Source organism: Bidens hawaiensis, unplaced genomic scaffold, assembly GCF_021521415.1.
Source record: "Bidens hawaiensis isolate Kalapana, Puna unplaced genomic scaffold, B.hawaiensis_p1.1 tig00019197_1, whole genome shotgun sequence".
NCBI lineage: Eukaryota > Viridiplantae > Streptophyta > Magnoliopsida > Asterales > Asteraceae > Bidens > Bidens hawaiensis.
In genome coordinates this window covers 59219-67968 of record NW_027492908.1, presented here as the reverse complement: position 1 = coordinate 67968, position 8750 = coordinate 59219, and the positions used below count along the sequence as shown (strand labels likewise).

The following is an 8750-nucleotide window of genomic DNA, read 5'->3' as shown; positions in this document are numbered from 1 at the left end:
ATTTTTCTATGTTTATAAATTCTTTTTGGGGTTCTGTCTTCTTTACAATATAAAAAAAATGTAATAAAATAAAAAATAGCTACATACATATTGTTTAGATTATATTGAATTTTTTGTTATTTGAAGTATCCCGTGTATTACGAGGGCTCTAAAGCTAGTATATTATATTTGAGATTAAGAGCTTATTGTGTGTGGCTGGAGATCTTTAACCCCATATCAGAAAAGGCGTAAGCTAGAACTTTACATGCATTTGAATGCCAACATTCAAGATGTATGTATCTTCTCGTTCCGTGAGGGTAAAAAATATCGTCTTCTTTACCAAAAAAAATAGGTTTCTTTCATTCAAAACAACTTGAATCATAACCTCTCTCACAAAAACAACAAATCTGACAAAAATAATAAATCATTCGCTTGAATTTGGTAATTAAATGGCCCAAAATGCAATAGTCTTACTCCAAAAACAAGTTGGTACAAAAATCAATGTATAAAAAAATAAATAAAACAAGCCTTCCATAAACAAAAGACAACTTATTCATCAACCCTTGTTTCATCCAACATGAGGTTCAATCACCTGTCCCATAAACAACACGACACCGGACCTATCTTCTCTTATCACAAACAAAAACGGATGATCCGCCACAAAATCAATCTTCTTTGGCTTCTCCCACGGTGGTGCACAGCCACCCAATTGCGCACTCGTGTACCCTGCAGCTTCAGTACCTTCTTCACAAACCTCCACAACAGCTTTATGAAAAATGCTTGAAACATAAAGGCTTTCACCAGCAGATGAGTCAGCCATTTCACTCAAATCACAATCAATGGTGAAAGGCAATACAAGTCCTAATTCCGTCAACAGATCAGTAGCTATAAACTCGAATGAGATCTTAAACTTTGGTAACAAAAACCGCCCAAGTTGTACTTTATTGTGTGGAATGTGACGGTCTAAAAAGTCTGATGTGGAGCAGATTTTCTCTACTAAAGATTGCAGGCCGTCTTTTGCATCTGGTAGGAAAACATACATTGTGAACCGACGTTTATCTTGACCTTGTAAATACGGAAGACCCAATACTTTGAAGCCATCATATTCGCGCACGAATTGTCTTTCGTAGCTGGTCATGAAAGGAACTTTGACTTTGTTGCCGTCGAGTAGGTGGAAGTCATATTCTTTTGTCATTGATTGTTCAAACTTCTGACTCCATGCTCCCTTGAAGTAGACAGCATTTGCAAAGATGAGTCTGGTGAGATTGTTAACTGCACTTTCAGGAAGGACTTTTTTGATTAGGTCATTTGTTTGCTTTTCGGCCCATAGATTCACCTTGTTGACTACCTCGACAGCCTTTGTTAATCAATAAAGAACATGTTAGCGATAAGATAAACAATCTTAAATATAAGAAAGTGTTATAGCTTTAATAAAGATAGAATCCAAACAATTAAAAGCCTGAAGAATGTGAACAAAATAACCAAGATCTATATATCACAGTAAGAATATATAACGATGGAACAATCGATCCATGAAACACCATTGACATGATCATTAAAGGTAAACCTAGAACATATGATCTAAACATAGCCCATCAAAGTTGAACATAATTTGATTAGGGATAGATTAATATATCAAAAACAAAACGAATAATAAAATATGTTCTAAGATTCTAAAAAACTTACATAATAAATTTGTTGCATAGAACTTTGACTAGGTTTACGTTAATATATCACAAACAAATTATATTGTATAGCATGCACAATATGATCTAAACGATTTATGCAACAACTGTACATAGTCCAACTTGAAGTTAGAACTTAGAACGTACTGACCTTGGTCTGGAAATCAACTTGTTTGCAAGCGGCTTTATAAACGGTGTCAGCAATGTGTTTCAAAGAAGGTTTAAGAGAAAGCGTTTCATCAAACCAAAGCCCGTTTGTGAAAGACAATCGAGGTCCGCCATATGGGCTTCCATCGGCTAGGACTGAGGACGCAAGCTGCGAATAGAGAGAGTTGAGGTCATGGGTGGAATTAGTTTTGAGAAAAGCAAGAAACTGGTCGAGTGTTGGGCCTTTAGAACCAGCGGCTGCCAAGCTAAGGACGGCGTGGATGGAAACCGGAGAGAAAACAACGTTGGAGTCGTGTTTTTTGGAGAGAAGGCGGGTGGCGAGTGTGGTTGAGACGTGGGTTTGATTGCTGACTGATTAAGAAGGCGTTGGTGGATAGAGATATTGAAGTTGTTGAAGGATTGATTCAAGTTGTATTGATTGAAGGTGTTGATTAGGGGATCAGGGATATTAGAAGAAGCCATTGTTGGGTTTGAAGAATAAGAACAAGAAAATTAGGGAGATTGTGAATTTATTTATAGTTTATTTAAACATCTCTCACATTCAAAATCAATGTTATTTTTTTCGGCAATATTTTCTATACAAAAAAACTAAAATTCCGTTTCCATTTTTCTTAGTTACCATACTTTAAGTTTAATCAAACAGAATATTGTTAAAGATTTGATATAACAAAACGATTCGTTACTTTGTTAATATTGAAACCCATTTAATTTAATTTTAAAAACTCATTTAATTAAAACCCATTTAAATTTTCACTTATCTCCTATAACCACCACCGCCCACCGCCACCACTTTGCCGGAAAAGTTTTCGAAAATTTCACCGGAAAATAAAACACTATGAAAAAGACAATGTAAAAAACACAATGGAAAAAACACAATGAAAACACAATTAAATAACACAATGTAAAAACACAATGAAAATAAAAACACAATTACAAAAACACAATGAAAACACAATTAAATAACACAATGTAAAAAACACAATGCAAAAAATACTATGAAAAAATAAAACACAACTGTATAACACAATTTTGTAAAACACAATTATGGTAAAACGCACTTTGTAAAAACCCACGGAATTTTATTTTTATTTTTATAAAGCAATATGGTACTCATATAAAAGATAAAAAAACATTCGTTTTTATGGTGAAATTATTTTGAAAAGAAAATGTCGTATAAAAAAGTTATGGACGTTTTAAAATGATAGGGGAATTTGACATGTGTCTTGCATGTGGAGAGAGAAAGTCAACAAATGTGTTATCCCTATTATGTCCTTACCATTGTTTTACACTTGATGATCTCTCTAATCTAATCTCAACCATTCAATTCTTAAATGAATGGACAAGATTATTTCCTATCATTCCTAAAAAAACTAATCTTCTTATTATAACTCAACCCATTGTATTTAATTACATTATTAATGGCATGTGTGTGTAAAAGATAATTAAGCTAGTCAACTTCGTAAAAGAAAATTTTTGCCCTGTTGAACTCATAAAATGAATGTAAAATTACAATCCCATCGTTCTCAATTGTATTATCTTAGATGTTAAATGTATATAAACGAAATCTTTAGACGCTCTCTAGTTGTTTCCTACATTATCTCAAGCTATCAGATTGTTTTATTTGTAAATTGAGGTTTCTCATGCATTTGACCCGAATTCACGGGTATGGATATCACTAAACCCATATTGCCCTTAAACGAGTTATAACAACTCATCAAATTAAAAATTAATCTCACCAAATATTTGATATGAAAATCCTATAAAATAGGGATATACTAAAAATTAATATCGGATTTTTTGTAAAAAAGAATATTATTTATAATTAAAAAACAGATTTTTTGTAAAAAAATAAGCGGGTCATGGGTCTCACCAGTCCAGATAGATTTTAAACCTGGTTATAACATCTCACTTATTTGTGAAACTCTTTCATCATCAAATTCTAAGTATATTATTTTTTTAGCGACCAACAAAAAGGAAATTCATTAACCAAACAAACTAAACGGAGCCAGCAAAAAACTCGCCACCGTATTACACCACGCGTTACAATCTTTTCACATAATTATTGCAAACAAATACAACATCACCAACTAACATTACAACACAAAATCAAAATTTCACCACTCCTCCCAAGTCAAGCCCAACCGTTTCGATCTATTACGAATCCAAAGAAAACTCAACGCCTTTATTTCACCCACCACCTTAATCAAGCTTATCGGCTTCCTCTCATAACCACCAAATTCCTTTCCTTCAAAATACTTCATATCGTAGTAAGCCAGATTGCCTGAAAAGCCTTTGTAACTCTTGGATGTATAGGAACAAATTTAAAAAGTTCCAGAATATCATGTAATGAAAAAGCGAAGAAATCCATAACTCTACACCACCTCGCGATCACCCCCAAACTGCATGTGCGAATCTACATGACACAAAAAGATGCTCCACCAACTCCTCATACTCCCCACAGCAAACAGACGAAACCGACTCCACTACTCCCCGTCGTCTCGCCAAGGATGCTAAGGAGGATATTCTCTCCATTTCCACTCACCAAACAAATATACCCACCTGTTTTGGGACTAACCTGTTCCAATCAAACACATAATTTTCACCATGTGCACGGCTCATTTCCAACCAATTTTCAAGACTTTTCACTGAAAACTCATGAACATGGTCCAACCCCATATGCAACGATCATCACCTGGAGTAATTCTCACTTGTTGGCAAAGTAACAATAGCCCCCTCAGTTCATTCATTTCATCTTGTGTATAGGGTTGTCTTGACCAGCCCCATTGACCACATATTTCCCCCATATGCATCACTAACCGGTCCACCACTTTACACCCTTTACTCGTCTCGAGCTCGTATAATAATGGAAACATGGACTTTAAAGTTTCCTCCCCGCACCATCGTTCAATCCAAAAGAACGTGTCACGTCCATCCTTTACCTTTTTGCTCATTTTGGTTGCGATATCTATCCCGGACTCGATTAACTCCTCAAATATTTTCACAATCTTCTTCCAAGGACCCACTAGTGAGACCTTTGCCGAAATAGCCAACCACGACCTATCCGAATGATGAAAATCCCATATAATATTTCTCCACAACCCATTCTTCTCACATTTAAACCTCCACCACCACTTAGCGAGCATTGCAAGATTCACATCGTTTAGCGAACCTAAATTGAGACCTCCTTTTTAACCGGCGCTATTACTTTTTCCCATGCAACCCAGTTTATCTTATTTTTCTCTTATGAGCAACCCCAAAGACCCACTCCCTCTATTTCGCAGGCAACTGCATTTTCTCAAGTACCGAGTCTGGAAAGCACCAGTTTAAGGAGTCACAGGCCTTTTCGATATCAACTTTAAAAATCTAACACGTTTTTTTATTCTTTTTCAACCATGCAACCAACTCGTTTAAAATCAACGGGCCACGAAGTATACTTCTCCCTGTTAAAAACGTGGATCGTTCAACCGACACCAATTTGCTTATAACTTTCTTTAAACGGTTAACTAGAACCTTCGAAATAACTTTGTTTATACAACATATTAAACTAATAGGTCGATATCAAGGCTCTCTGGGTCTTTAACCTTAGGAGTTATAACAATAAAGGACGAAACTACCCCCTACCGAACCTCCTTGTTGTGAAAAATTCGTCTTTCACAAAGTCAGTTTCGAAACACTTCCAACACCTTTTTTAAAACTTGAAAGAATAACCGTCCAGACTTGGGGATCTACCCCCCTCACAATCCCAAACCGCTTCTTTTATCTCTAAAAAAGTGAACGGTCTTACCATTTCTTCCGCCTCGGCTATGGCGAGCCTCCCAATATTTGGACAACATATAATCGGTCTCTGAGAAATCGGTTCCATGAACTTGTTAGCAAAAAACTCGAAGACCTCTCTTTTTATAATCGACGGATTAGTTACCCAAACCCCGTTAATCGTTAAATCATGTAGCATATTTGACGATAGGTTGGCATTAAGAATACTATGAAAATCAGGCCGTATTCTCATCCCCGTCGACCGCCCATCTGATTCAAGCCTTTTGTTTCTCAATTTCCACCGCTTCAACCAACGCCATGCACTTTGATCTTTCATCCATTTCATGTTGCTGAAGTGACCTTTGTTCAGCTAGTTTGTCAATTTCAATAATCTTTCCATACAATAAATAAAAATAAAATTAAAATAATATATATATATATATATATATGGAAAATTGGATTGTAATAATCCCAACTTAATGCAGTTGGCCGATAATAATCCCAACTTTAAAAATAGCTGTCACTGGTCCCAACTTTCACACTATTTGTTTTCATTGAACCTCCGTTAAAAAAAAACTTAACGACGTTAAGTTTTTTCCAAATTTCAGATGATTTTTTAGGGCTTTTGATCGGAATGAGAATGTGAATCGATTTATGTAAAACTTAACTTGAAATGGTGCTTCAAACAGCTTGATTTTTGTTAATTAAAAGTTTAAATACCGGAATTGAAGCATCTTTTAGTCGTTTGGACCACCATTTGGAGGTAAGTTTTACATTAATCGACTCGTATCCTCATTCCGATCAAAAGCCATAAAATATCAATTTGAAATTGCGAAAAAACTTAACGCCGTTAAGTTTTTTTTAACGGTGGTCCAATGAAAACAAATAGGGTGAAAGTTGGGACCAGTGACAGCTATTTTCAAAGTTGGGATTATTATCGGCCAAATGCATTAAGTTGGGATTATTAAAATCCAATTTTCCTATATATATATATATATATATATATATATATATTAGAAACGAATAATGTAAAACAAACATGTAATACAGAGGATAAATGCTAGTAATATAATAATCTAAATAAGATCACTTCATATTTTTATGTTATCGTTACACCATTAAATTACAAGTAATTATTGTAATCTTGTAACGATAATAAATTTCGAGTGCTATATAACGACCACAACCCAATGATGTTCAAACACCCTTAAGTGTAAACTGCTAAAAAAGTTATCTACATTCAGTCATGGAGAAAGTCATCGCATTTAAATTTGTTATCATCGCTACATTACTGATCATTACAGGTCTTCCATAAGTCTTCAATTCGTTTATTTTATTCTTCACATTTTCCTAGATTTTCTAGTTTAAGAAATGCAATCCATCATCTATATATAAATGGTTATTATAGCTATAAATGTGATAAATGATACCAGGATGACATAAAATCGAAAAATAGGGATTGTATATTTGATAACATAATGATTTATTGGAGGGTTGGGATTATTAATACATATAAATATAAAAGTAAATTGATTAAATATAAAAGTACTATTAACATTGATAAATACTTGATTTGATTAACTAAATAGATTCCAGTCTCAGTTGTTGGAGGGAGGAATCATTCGGGTGAATGCGGAAAATTGCATTAGAAAATCTTGTCAATTCGGAGCTCCTAAGGCAAAAATATGTCATCCTCCTTCGTGCCGAACAAAATATGATTGTGAGAGGTATTGTCTTCCCAATCCTGAACCCTTTTGTGCGCGTGGCACATGTTGTTGGTAGAGCATGTACTCATCAGTTAAAATTGATAAGATCCTAATAAAGTTTTATATCTCTCTTAAAGTTTCATCATGAATTAGCATGTTACAAAGAAAGGAAATACGGTTGAGTTAATGAGTTGGATACTCGATGAATGGATAATAACAACAAGTTTATGAGCAAAGGAAAAAAGAAATACAAATGAACCTAATCATACGAATCACAAAATATAACTAAACAGAAGAACAAATTGTCTAGTACAAATATATATTCAAACGAATTGCACGCCACAATATGCAAGAGCCATGTAATGGATGTATACATATTGACATCAACCAAAACAGAACATCATATCTTAAAGGGTCGTTATATTCAAACACCACCCTCATGGTGTGTTAAGAACTCTATACGGTTCGTATAAGGGCTGTACGAGTCGTATAGACGCATATGATGTCCAAAAAACCTATATGGTATGTGAATAACCAATGCTATCTTCAATGGTTGATAATATGCATCCAATAAGAATCAGAAATTATAATGTCAACTTCTACCGTAAGCACACCGCCACATATGGAAATGGAAAGTGAAACTTCATACTACAATAGTCTGTGAAATAAATATGAAAACAGTTATAGTTCCTTTTCTAAAAATTGAATCATTTAAAAATGGGAAAAACATCTCTATTCACCAAAATAACAACATATAAAGTGTAAAATTTAGAGATTTTATGAAAATTGAGGACCTCAAAACTTGATACGTTGGTGAAGCGTTTAGACTTTAAGGGCTTAATCTGATAGCCGGACCCACCAACGAACCACTTATTTTGTGACACTTGTCATATTTCAAAGAAAGCGCCTACACATACGTCTGTAGAAGGGAATCAGAAACATCTAAATATGCACTTGGAAGCGTCTAGGATCAAAGGGAACGTCTAAAAATGGTATGGAAGCGTCTAAAAATGGTACCAAACGTCTAATTACATGTCTGTCATGTCAGTTTTCCCACATCATTTAACCCCAACCTTCAGCATCTTTCAACCTAGGATTATACATCATTCTTCATCATTCTCCAACGTTCTCCATTTTCTATTTTTATTTATTTAAAATTATTTATTTATAAAATACATTTAAACTTAATATATAATATTAGTAATTATATAATGGTTAATTAAAAAAGCAAATACAATAAAACTACATAAAACCCATCCATTCCACCCAACTCTTCAACCTAAAAACCATTCTCACCATCTTCAACCTAGCCTCAACCTACCACTATCAAAAATTCGGCCACCACCACCACCCTCTTCTTCAGGGCCAGCCCTTGGGAATGGTTGGGTGGTCGATTGTCACAAGCCCAACACCACGCTAGGCTCGAAATTTTAAAATATATATATATATATATATGTAT

General features: G+C 34.4%; 1 pseudogene across 1 annotated transcript; it reads right to left on the bottom strand.

Moving 5' to 3' along the window:
* Positions 1 to 547: 547 nt before the first annotated feature.
* Positions 548 to 2187, bottom strand: LOC143557809 (serpin-ZX pseudogene; annotated as a pseudogene). Its single transcript, XR_013139635.1, has 2 exons — positions 1816 to 2187; positions 548 to 1336 (listed from the first exon to the last, which is right to left on the bottom strand). The product of XR_013139635.1 is annotated as a serpin-ZX pseudogene (transcript).
* Positions 2188 to 8750: the final 6563 nt, after the last annotated feature.